The sequence below is a fragment of the Phlebotomus papatasi genome, chromosome 2 (genome assembly GCF_024763615.1).
Source record: "Phlebotomus papatasi isolate M1 chromosome 2, Ppap_2.1, whole genome shotgun sequence".
Classification (NCBI taxonomy): domain Eukaryota; kingdom Metazoa; phylum Arthropoda; class Insecta; order Diptera; family Psychodidae; genus Phlebotomus; species Phlebotomus papatasi.
In genome coordinates this window covers 100060243-100073446 of record NC_077223.1, presented here as the reverse complement: position 1 = coordinate 100073446, position 13204 = coordinate 100060243, and the positions used below count along the sequence as shown (strand labels likewise).

Sequence of the window (13204 nt, the reverse complement as noted above, 5' to 3'; positions counted from 1 at the left end):
AAATTGGTTAAGGACTGCTTCAGAATTTGTAACAGTGTTGTACAACCAAATTGAAGCTTAACCAATCTTGCCCTATAAGAAAAATCCGGCGCGATCCAATGGAAATTCCATTGGTAACAGAATGGAATGTTCCACGTGTCCACTTGGTGAAATCCACCCTTTATCCCCCTGGATTCCCCTGTAGAAGTACATTGTAATTTTGCATTGGCGCGTCACGCAATTTCCATGGGAATCTACCAGCCTCGGTGGTGGTGTTATCCAGTGGAAATCCATGGGCATTCCCGTTGAAATTCTAAAGCTGCCGCATGGTAATTTCCACTGGTACTCTATGGGAAATCCATGAGTACTCTCGGAAAATTGGCCGGTATTTTCCCATGGGACACCAAGGGAATTCCTGTGGTAACTTCCGTACCTGAGAGGGGTAATTTCCACTGGTACTCCACTGGCACTCCATGGGTGATCTCGGAAAACCAGCCGGTATTTTCCCATGGGACACCAAGGGAATTCCTGTGGTAAGTTCCGTACCTGGGAGGGGTAATTTCCACTGGTACTCCACTGGCACTCCATGGGCGATCTCGGAAAACCAGCCGGTATTTTCCCATGGGACACCAAGGGAATTCCTGTGGTAAGTTCCGTACCTGGGAGGGGTAATTTCCACTGGTACTCCACTGGCACTCCATGGGCGATCTCGGAAAACCAGCCGGTATTTTCGCATGGGATACCAATGGAATCCACATGGTAAGAGCTGTACCATGTCATTCCACTGGCAGACCATTGCGTTGGCAATTCATGGATGTTAAGAAATGTTTCCTCTTGATGACTTGGTGCTGGAAGAGAGCGATGGCGATGCAACAGAAGATCCTCTTTTAGCACTATACTCTTCGAATGCGGCGAAAGTATTGTCATATCGATGATACTAAGAATCTCTTGGAGTTGACATGTCAATTCTATGCGACCTTCTTTTTTTTATGCCTAATGAAATATCTCCATTCTATTAAAGAATATACTTTTCTGTAAGCGTTCAGGCAATTTTTGTACTTCAGATTATCGTTCAAGCTTGAGACTAAAGTAATAACACTGGTCATATATAGCAGAGAACATTTTATTTCATGTATTAACTTCACTTTTTTAATAAAATTAAAAAAAAAATAATACATTTAATTTAAAAAAAAAATCTAATTAAACTTCAAATTAATTTAATGTTCAGATACATATATAAAAAATATTGACGTGATTGAAAAATTATTTACATTATAATGAATTACAAAAGAAGCAGGAATCGTTGATCACCTAGAAAGAAAAGTTGAAAAAAAGTAACCGTTACTAGCCACTCATCCAAATTTTCATGAGCATGACTTGATTTTTAGAGATAGGTATGCCTAGCTAATTTACGTAAATAAATGTGCACGCTGAAATTCCCCATTGACTAATAATAAATAATGCTGGCGCGACATTCCATGAAGGAACTGGGCCTTCCCGCAAGGAGATTTCTAGACATGCTATATTATTTTTTCTTGTACGGGATGAGGTTGCCAGTTCCATGCCCCGTGGAGTCAAGTGCAGTGAAGCTCACTGGATGCAATCCGAACACCTTTAACGCCAGAAAACTTCCTGGTGACCTAAAGGGGATTCGAAACCGGGACACTTGCATCATAGAGCGAGTGCTCTACCACTTGACCCATTGAGTGCCAAATATTCCATTGAATAATGGCTCTGAAAAATTACCCACAACATATAAAAAATACAAATATTTACGGAAATATAATTTTATTGGGATTTCTCTGAAATTTTGGTTCTTTTTTAGACCAATGGCTTCTCGCCGCATTTTTTTTTAATATTCCCTTCATTAAGGAGTTGACGACAAAGCCCTTTCCACGATAATGGATCGTTTTCTTCCACTTCCTCGCAAAATCCGCCGAATTTTCGGCTGTCTGGCCTGCTTCCTGAGATTTGTCTTCAAAATTACCCAGTATTTCTCAATCTTCCGGACTGCAGGACAGGTTAAACATCTTTCCCACAGCCTTAGAATTGGAATCCTTTGAAAAGATGATCGTTGTGTTTCCGGGACCTTGTTTTAGTACGTTGATGATGTTTGCCGGTTCGATGGGGAGCAGCCTAAGTTTTATAGGTTATGAAACCATTCCTCTTTTTGTTTTTATAGACCAAGCTCCATAAAAAAAGAATAATGCTGGAACCCACCTCTTTCCATCTGCAAAGCTTCTCAAAACACATTCATATGTTGTCTAATGATGAATATGAAAATAAATATGGCCTATACAACGAGTGATTCGGGATTTTCTGCCGTCTTGCCCGATGAGGTCGGTCTTGAAGTCGGTGGCAGCCGCAGATGTTTTAAGAGAAAATAAATCTATCTATCTATCTATAAAAAAGGTATATATTAAAGAGTAAAAGAGTATTTAGTAGAGTAAAATAGGAAAAAGGATACTTACTAAAAAAAAAATCAAAATGTTCACTTAATTTCACTTCGAAAGTACAAATCGACAGGTCCGGAGGCGTCGATAAGCTAGTGGCGAAAAAATGACATCGACGAAAAAAAACGAAGTCCGAATCCTTCTGAATTTGACTGCATATCATACGAATCGAAAATTCATCGTGCACACGCTACTTTAATTTACTACAATAGTGCTATTGTATGTTTTTTTTATAATTTGGTAGACTACAAATTATTAAAGACACTCACCTTACACAGCTTACGATTTAGACGATAGATAGATGTATGAGTAGATTCAGACGATTTCAAATCTCGCTGAGTATATGGCCCAGGTACTGCTGAAGTGTTCTTTGGTAATGGAATTGCTGGCGTTGCCTTCTTACGCTTTCTGCATGGCTTATTGCTGTCTTTGATTTGACCGACTATTTTGGCACAGGACTTCATCGCCTTATCGTGTATAATATGGTCTATAAAATATGAAAAGCTTATTTATTTTATTTGTTTATACAAATAATACAAATCCATTTCTATACAAGGAGCCCACATTGCTCAGGGCTTCTCTCCTATTTCTTCCAGAAAATCGTAGATATTGTATAGGATTTCCTTGATCATTTTATTGAATGTACCCAAAATACTAACGCTGATCAGATTATTCTTCATACTTTCACAAGGAAATCCCCTAAATTCTTAGGATTGTGTTGTAAATTTTCAGAAATACCCAAGATAAAAGTGTTTGTTGTAAGATTTACCAGAGAAGGGAAGCAGTATGAGCCTCCTTATCAACATGGGTGTCTATAATATATTTAACAAAATATACAAGAAAATCCCAAAAATCTCACGTTTTCTGCGGAAGCGCAGTAAAAATCTTCTGAACAATAAAATAAAATTAAAAAAAAAGAGAATATTTTACAAAATATATAAGAAAAATCTAAGAAAATCTTTGCATTTTTGGAGGAAGTAGGTAAAATCTCTTGTTCATTATAGCTTTCTTGGGTATTTTCAACAAAATATACAAGAAAAAATTTTGCATGACTTTCCGGAAAGCGAATAAACAGCAATAAAATGGATTTTATGTGCTGTTGAATTGTGAATATATAAGAAAAATCGGCGCGATCCAATGGAAATTCTACTGGTAACAGAATGGAATTATCCACGTGTCCACTTGGTGAATTCCACCCTTAATCCCCTTGGATTCCACTGGTGAAGTATATTGTAATTTTGTATTGACGCGTCACGCAATTTCCATGGGAATCTACCAGCCTCGGTGGCGGTATTACCCACTGGATATTCAAATATCTCAACTAATTTGGAAAATATTCAAGAAAAACTTGTGACTCAAAGTTGATTTGACGGTATTTTCTTTTCTAAATGGCGTCTTACCTTGTCAACACAAAGAATGAGACGGAGAAGATGATTTTTTTGTGTTTCGCGCACTAAATTTCTTTATTTCGCATTGAAAACCGTGTCACTTTATTTAACTAGTTCTATTGTTCATCCCGCACACTTGTCACTGGTTTTTCAAAGTTTTAATTGTATTTTTTTCACAAATAACTGCACAAGAACGAATTCACTACGACTTCCAGAAAAATCCGTGAGCAATGCGCGTGCGCTGAAATGGCGTTATTTACTCATCGAACGCACCATCGACTCGTCGATTACATTTGAAATACAGAGACCGTTGTGATAAATTCTTTCGATTAATATTAAAATAGACATATCGCAGAGTGAAATCTTTTTTTTTTTTTAATAAAATAGAACACTGGAACTTTCCATGGTGCTCCACACAAATTCTTCTGGAATTTTCCACCTGGAAGTAGGAATTCACCACTTTGAAGTTTCTATGGGAAAACCTTCGGAGTGCCCATGGTGATTTCCATCCATCACCAGGGAAAATTTCACTGTTGTTTCACTCATATAACCGTGGTGAGAAACCACAGGATTACCAGTGGATATTACCATGTGTATGAGTGTATATAACCGTGGGAGAACCAAGGGTCTTCCACTGGATGTTTACACTGGAATATTCCACTGGTACTCCACATGAATTCCTTTGGGATTTTCCATCTGAAAGATGGAATTTTCCACCTGGAACTTTCTACGGGAAAACCCTTGGACTACCCATGGTGATATCCACTCATCACCCTGGAAATTTCCACTGTCATTCCACTCATATAACCATGGTGGAAAACCAGAGGATTACCAGTGGAAATTTCCGGGGGTATCACTGAAAAATCCCTTGGGAAACCCCATGGACTACCACTGGATATTGCTGCTGGAAATTTCCACTGGTATTCCGCACGGATTCCATGGGAGTCTACCCGTGGTATATCTCAAAGGGAAAACCACTGGATTAACCCTGGTGTTTTCCACCCATATAAAGGGAAATTTCCGTCCTTATTCCATGCGGAACACCAAGGGTAAGAATCCAGGTGGAAAGCTAAGGGATCTCCAGTGGTTATTTCCATGGGCACTCATGGAAATATCCGGTCTGTCATCCGTGGCTGGATCCATTTCTTATAGGGTGGTCTAAGAACTCAATTCAATATCTGGAGATAAATAATCTATTGCTGAGAAGAAAATATACTTTCCTTGGTGACTTGGAGAAACAAAAGTGTCACCAATTGGAAAAGAAGGATGGACAGAGATGCGAAAATGTGATTTAATATTCTGTACAGACATTGTCTGGCTGTTTTGCTAAGGAAGAGTGTCAGAGAGTTCGGTTGTGTCCATTATTTAGGGATGTGAAGATCCAATAAAGCGATAAGATTTACTTCTTCGCCTTCAGAGGCTACCTCCCCCATCTCCCGGATGACCCCAACTGAGTGGCAGAAAAAGGTTTGGCCAGAGCATCCAAAATGACAGCACATAAAAGATGAATGAAATACGGTTAATATCAACACATCCCGTGGAAGGGATGAATGATCTCTTCCCAAATTTTTGGGGTTGATAGTCTCGCTGTCCAGTAGTGGTGAAGGTGAAAATTCTGAGGATTTCGGACAGAGAATGTTGTGCAAGATTCTGAAGGAGTTTGAGGAGGGAGAGTTCTTTCATAATTGATGGGGCTGGACAGCTTTTGGGCGAGAGTGTGAAATGTGAGTGTGACAAATATAAAAATGATCTCATTTTATGTTATTCTCTCCCATACTTCGCTCACAAAACAGTTCTCCAGTGGGAGTTGTGGGTGGATGGGGAGAAAAGTTTTCTCACCAGCCACATCACAAGGAGATAGATGATTACATTTTGCTGGTCGCTTTTCTCCAGGGAATGTCGACGACGTTGTCATCGAATGATGTCAGCGCAGAGGAAAAGAAAAATGAAACACAGAAAAACGTGTTGTTGAGATCCATCCAACAATATTAACTTCCCCATCCCCTAGCCTCCGGGAAAACTTTCTATCCTTGGGGTAGATTCGTGGGTTGAGTGAAAAACATCCCCCAAAGTACAGACCCTTCTCTGCCGAGACAAAAGACACTCCTCTGCGCATGAAGTCTCCAAAAAGGCACTTTCTTGCAATTTGTTAGTGTGAGAAGGATGCTCAACAACCATGTTTGAGAGACTCCTATCCTCGGGGAGAGAGCTCCTTGTGGGGGGTGTTTGGGTGGCATTTCTTGGTGCCGTCGAAACGATCAAACATGTCGAGTCGGTGACAGAGGTCAGAGAGTGACCAGAGAAAGCCAAATGGATGACACGATAAAGTGAAAAGGGATGTGTTTACAGGACAGTCAACACCCAAGGATTATTTTCATAGCTCCACTACATGGAGCACTAACTTCATTTAAACTTCCACCACATGTCTCGCTGAAAACTTACGAAAACAACTCCTGAGAAAAACAATTGATTCTGAAAATTTTATCTAGCGACATGGCGTCAATTCCTTATTAGAGTTGGAATTAAAGGAGGAACAGGAGGAAGGACAATGTTGAAAAATTATCCTAATTTTAGGATGCTTTATTATCTCTCCGTCTCAATACTATATTCAATTTATTTTTTCTTAAGAGTTTAAAGAAGTCAATATATGACATTAAGTAGGGGAGACTGGGGCAAAATGTCACAAATCGAAAATTTAAAAATTCAATATATTCCAAGATAAAAAAAAGATAGCGGCTTCAAATTTTCCATAGATAGTCTCCATACCCAATCCGCAAAAAATCACTCTGACTCAAAAATGACTGGTTTTTGGTGTACAAGAAATAGTCAAAAAGATTACTCCTAATTGGAATCTTAAAAATTAGTCGTATTCGCGTCGTATTTTGGTCACAGCATTACTCAAGACTGAATTAGTAATATTATCGTTATTTTACGGTTCTAAAGTTTACTCTACCATGCAGTAACAAAAGCGTCTCAAAACGACGGTCTCTTTCCGTACAAAAAATGACGCGCAAAAAATAATGCATGTGGCGTCCTTCTCTATACCGCATAGGTACGAAATCGACGTACGCACTTTGAATGAAGACGTTGAGTACACTTCACTACTTTTTATTGCACTACCACCGTAGACACTATTTTCTCAACAATTCAACACATTTTCTGTCGTTTTCTACTACGTTCTATGTAAATTTCTCTATTTTTTCCCTCATTCACTACTCACATTTGCGAAGATTTTTGCCATTCGACTATTGCTGAATGATGCATCCGACATGTTGAAAATTTTCCAACTGAATAGCAACAACACAAAAAAAAATCTTTTAAAATTTTCACTAAATAGGTCTTTTCGACACAAAATTTTAATCACAGGATACTACAGAAACTGGAGCAAACTCCTGAACCACAAAATTTCATTTTACAGAAAAATGTTTGTGTGTTTATCATGCAAAAAATTGCCTAATTTTCACTTAATACCTGTCGGCACTGTACTTTTTCGAATCACAACGCACATGTCTACCGGTAGAGCTTTTCCTCCCAATGCGCACTATAATATTGTTGGGAAAACACACGAAAATATCAATTACTTTGCGAATTTACTGCATTAAGTAATTCTATTTGCCATTTGACAAGTTAAATTACCCCTCAGATATACCTAGTGAGGGGAAGATATTTTATAGGGACACTGGAAGTTACTGGAAGTCGGCGTCATATTTTAGTCGTGAGCGAGTAATTTCAGAGTTATTATGACGCCAAATGACTTCCGTAATTACCGTCATATTATTCCCCACTTGCCGTCATTCGACTCTCTGACGACCGTCATAGGACCCGATTTTGGAATCCAGAATACATACATCCAACGGTAATCTTACTCCAAATTGCTATTTGGGTAGATCTTCTTCAATGTCGTAAGTTTCTTAGAATTCAGACAAGGAATTTAGAAAATAAAAAAATATTGAAATTTTCAGCCCTACTTTTGAAATATTTTCCTCGCAGAAGATATCAATTATTACCTACTTGTCTTCTAAAATTGATACACTGGGAAATATTTCCTAAATCATCTGGATTCTCTGAATAATCCGCTATGTATTTTAGAATTTTACAAAGATTCTTTTCTCCCGAAATTTCTTTATTGAAAACGACCACTTGGGGTAAAAAGTAACAAAAGGTATGTAGCAGAAAGTAACAAAAAGCGAAGCATTTTTTGATGCCTCACGGCGAAAAGAAACGTAAATAATCATGTAAATGTGCAAAAAAATGCTTGGATTATTCTGCTATGCATTTCATTTATTATATTAAATTAATATAAGTTTATTTATTTTTTATTAAAACTAACTAGTTGTAAAAAAATCCTACTATACAGCCTAATTTATTGCTAATTCTCCATAATGACACTAAAATAAAAAAAAATGATTTCAAAATTCCAATAGATAAATAGAAAATCGCATCCTTTAGATTAAAGTTATTTTAAGCTCCTTGTGAAGCATTTTTGCCAAAAATCCTCTTTCATTCAGAATTAATTTCCATTTGCTGTCTCAAAGTACACGACAAAAGCTCCATTTACATGAAGCTCTAAAAATTCCACAACTGATATTTATCTCTTACGCGCGGTTGTAATTTACATGGCTGTTTTTCTCTCACATTTTCATTTTGTACATTATTATGTTAAATATAAAATCCACGATTGAACATAGCTTATCTCTCAAGTCTTGTCCATATTTTGTGCCAATAAATTTCATAATATAATATCATCCACTGAAGCATTGAAAATAATTACTGGGTATTGGAATATGACTAATAAATTTCTCTTTTGAACGTATTCAGGTGCCAAGTGGGAGTTTGATGACAAATTTTGCCATCAGTGATTGTTTCAAAATACTAATTACTTTTAATTTCTCTAAAATTGACAATTCAATAGAATTTGGGCGAATTTTGAATACCAAATGTAATAGAAATTCCATTTATTAAATGCATGAATACCCCAGGAAACAAAATGAAGGAGGGATGATATTTTTTACGCTTTCATAACACGAAAAGGTATGTGTTAGCAAGAAAGTTTAGAAAATAGTAAAATTTAGGTAATAATGATGTTAAATTTACCTAATTTTTTTTTATTAAATAGCTTTTCTACGTCTTATGGTAGTGGGAATAAAAGAAAGGACAACAAAAGTAAATATTAAATAATTATTTCGTTCATGGTTATTATTACTTTATCTTAAAATTTCCCATTCAAATAATAATTATTTTCCAAATAATAATGGAGTGTTTCCTATATGTAAGCACTGATGGGGCGGATGGGGCTCTCTTAAATAAAATTAAAAACTTATAGAAGGAAATTGGAAAACTGGAAATGCCACCCATTTTTCACTTCATGAGAGTGAACCGTTCACGACAATTAATGCTGTATGGTTAGTTACCTTACTACCTAACAATACAACACAATAAGGATGGCAGGGATTGGATGAGTCAAAGGAATAAAGGAGTAGGATTGGTGGGATACGACCGTCGACTGGGTTGAAATGTTTCGAATAGGTCGTACGCTCTACATTTAAGTACCTTAGGGGGAAGTGGGGCTACTTTGAGCTGTGGGGCTACATTGTTATACGATTTTATCGCATATTTCTAATGGAAACTGAGTTTTAACTTGATATAATTTGGATAGACAAAATAATTGTGGATCTAAAAAAAATAATTGTAAGGAACAGCCTCATTGGGAAATAGGCGAAAAAGTCGTATAACAATCTAGCCCCACAGCTCAAAGTAGCCCCACCTCCCCCTATCTGTTTTTAATTTTAATTAAAAAATCATTTCTAATATTGAAAAATCTACCGAAACTGTATTTAAATTAAGTTTAATTAATACATATCTTGGTAAATTTTGGTACAGTACGACTCAAATAGAGTAAACTCCTAAAAACTTTAAACGCCATGAAAAAATCTGTAAAATTCCAGGTTTAATGTCAAATTTTTAAACTAAATTTGTTAAGTAAGAACTTGAGAAATTTTTTATTGAGCGAAATAGTATCTACAGCAACTAAAAATTAAGAATATTGCAGATATACAAGAATCAGATGTTTTGACTCTATCGGAGTCGTACTGTATATCCTATCCATTATATGTTTTATTAAATAACAATAAGTAAAAATAGAGAGAAAATATTAGGTTATCATTTATTTCACAAAATACGAGGTAGTTTTCACAAATTTGTGATATATGAAATGAAATGAAATATATGATATGAAATTTGTGGTATAAAAAAGAATAAAAAAGGATAATGAACCAAAAATGTAGTAAAATGAAATTAAGAATTTGAATTAAAAAAGGCGAAAAAAGGAATTAGTCAGGTTCATTTTGGAAGTCCTTTCGAATAATGTCAGGCGAACTACGCTTCTTAGGGGCATATTATTAGGGTAAATTAAGCTAATTCAAAACCTGCTGCAAATGGAAATTTTTCGCTACTCCAAATAGAAACGTCATTATTTTCATGATAAATACAGTACTAAATTATTATATTTATATATTTTCTATACCATAGTTTCATTATTTAGTTAATTTTGCTCCAAATAGTGCGAAAATCCATTCATATTCACAAATTTTAATTTGTTAATTTCTCATAAAAATGAAAAGTGTACCTTTTCACCATCGAATTTTTCATCGATCGACCATGTTTTCCAATGAAAAACACATTGAGGTGATAAAAATGTTGCACTCAAGAGCAACTCAACAAGGTTTTGGAAGTCTGTCGTCGCGGTTTCACTAATACTGTTTGTCTCCAATTAGAAACTTTCCTTGTCTCCATTTGGATTAATGTTTCCAATAGAAGCATTTTGCGCTCGCGCATTTTTCATGTAATTAAGAAGTTTTCAAATTATATCTAAAGAATTTTCACTAAACAGTAACATTCTAGAAGAGTCAAGGAGCAAATTTATGTAATTCTCTTCAGAAAAATATGAATTTATTATGTTGAATCTTCTGTCAAAGTTAAAGCATCTGGAAATGGTTTTGAATTAGGACATTTACCCTAGTATATAGAATCAATAAACAAAATAAAATTGATCAGAAAGCATTTCTAATCATCTCAGAGATGAATAAGTATGTTTTTTTTTTTGGAATATTTCACTTATTTTAAGCTTTAATAAAACTTTTTATTTTGTTTTTAGTTATCTATAGGGGAAGGCGCGCTATTTTCCGATGGCTCAAGCTTCGAAAAGTTATTTGTTTTGTCAACATGTTTTTAATGAATTTCACGCATTCTAATATTATATTTTAATAGCTAGTATTGTGCTTCAATTTTTTGAAAAAACCATGGGTTAAATCCATTAGTAATATAGAAAAAAATAATCTATTCGAAACTTAAACTCTCCGAAGGTAGTGCGCTTTCCCCTATATTTGTGAAGTTTGATTTTTTTTTGGGTAATTTACTGAAATACTAATAAAAACACTGACGTTTTTATGTCAAAGAAATTACTACGAAAATGTCGTAAGTTTTTGGAGTAAAAACTTCGTAATATTAACGTCAGCTTTGGACACATTCTTTATCATAAATACATTAAATTAGTCAATAAAATTTTTATCATCAGGCTAAAGTAGAAATTATTTAAAATTTACGTAAGTTTAGTTACTTATGGCGCTGGCACACCTTTTCAATTGAGTGAAATTCAATCTATTGAAATTTTACCTCTCACTCTTTCAAACTGAAATTAGATATAGTTGTCTCTGTCTGCTAAATGAAATTTGAAATTGAAATTTCAATTTCAAATTTCATTTGGCAGCCAGAGACAACTATATCTGATTTCAGTTTTTAAAGAGTGAGAGGTAAAATTTCAATCAATTGAATTTCACTCAATTGAAAAGGCGTGCCAGCGCCATTAGTACTTAAGTAATTTTAATAAGACGACAGTTTGTTCGTAATGTTAATGAACTAAGTTATTTATTCTAATATATTTTATTTTCAATTAATAAAAATTCGCAAAGTAACTCATCTTTCAATTAACCTTAAATACTTAAGATTGATCATTTAATTTTTTTATAAATATTTATTAGTTAAAAATAAGAGAAAAGTTTAATGGCGCTGGCACACCTTTTCAATTGAGTGAAATTCAATCGATTGAAATTTTACTTCTTACTCTTTCAAACTGAAGTCAGATATAGCTGTCTCTTTTCTTTCAAATGGAAATTGAAATTGAAATTTCAATTTTAAATTTCATTTGGCTGAAAGAGACAACTATATCTGATTTCAGTTTGAAAGAGTGAGGGGTAAAATTTCAATCGATTAAATTTCACTCAATTTAAAAGGTGTGCCAGCGTCATAAGCATTGAGATTCTGATTATTTCAATTTCAATTTGGTTTAGCAGAAATAATATTTGCCCTTCGAGCTGAAAACTTATAAGTTACCGGAAAATCAATGACAATAGCAAACTTTTCTCGCGTGATCACGCTGTTTTCTCCCTAGCATAGCCCCTAGAAACTGTTTTTTTTAATCTGTTTTTAAATTTCTTTTTATAGTTTCTCGCGGTAAATTTCCGGAAGCTTTTCTAAATTTTTATTTTTTTTCTATAATTAGTTTAGAGATTTTGCATAAATATTTAAATAAATATCGTTCATTTGAATATGTCATAACTTTCTAATTTGCTAATAAAATGTTTATGGGGTACAATTCCTTTGGAAGGCTTACTCATAAATTTGCATACAAAGTCGTGTCGGGAAAGTGTAGTTTTCGTGTAATTAAAGTGTTCATGTGTCGTGTAAAAAATAGTAAAGTGCTGGGAAATTCATTTTCATTAGTTGATGCTTTTTTCTCTCTCTCAGAGGTAAAAGAGAGGCTTGGTGAAAGTTACTCGATGAGATGAATGGGATGCCGAGGGCGGCTTTTTAGGGGAGGGATTGGTTAGAAGAGTGACTGTGGGGAGATTGAAGTGGATCAAATCGACATCACACAAACACTTAATGGCTTTTTATTCAATCCTCCCACAAGTGACGAAGCGCTATAATATCGTCATTGAAAATAAAGGATCCAATAAGGGTTTCTCTCTGTCGCACTCATTTTGCCATTCGTGGAAAAAGGAGCAACTACCAGGATATGGTGTATCTATGTGGAAAGCTTATTTGAGTCTTCCACTCCACTAAAACATCCATTGATATATGCATTTACTTACCACATACCCATCCTTCCCCAGTTTACTTCACCCCCCAAAACGGTATTCCTCCGATATTGAGTGGCTTTGAGCCTTGGATTAACTTATTCTGTATTTTATTACTCGGGGTGATGTTGTTTACACAATACACAAGGGTTTCAAATTGTATACTGTATGTCTCTCTCCTCCCTTCTGACAAAGGACAGGATGGCAAAAAAGCCCAGGGTTGAGGGCTAGTCTTGAGTGGATGGTGTGA

The 13204-nt window shown here is 35.3% G+C and overlaps 1 long non-coding RNA gene across 1 annotated transcript; it reads right to left on the bottom strand.

The window, feature by feature from the left end:
- Positions 1-1084: 1084 nt before the first annotated feature.
- On the bottom strand, positions 1085-4078 carry LOC129800390 (uncharacterized). Its single transcript, XR_008751623.1, has 3 exons — positions 3833-4078; positions 2702-2919; positions 1085-1290 (listed from the first exon to the last, which is right to left on the bottom strand). It is a non-coding gene; the product is annotated as an uncharacterized LOC129800390 (long non-coding RNA).
- Between the last annotated feature and the right edge of the window lie 9126 nt (positions 4079-13204).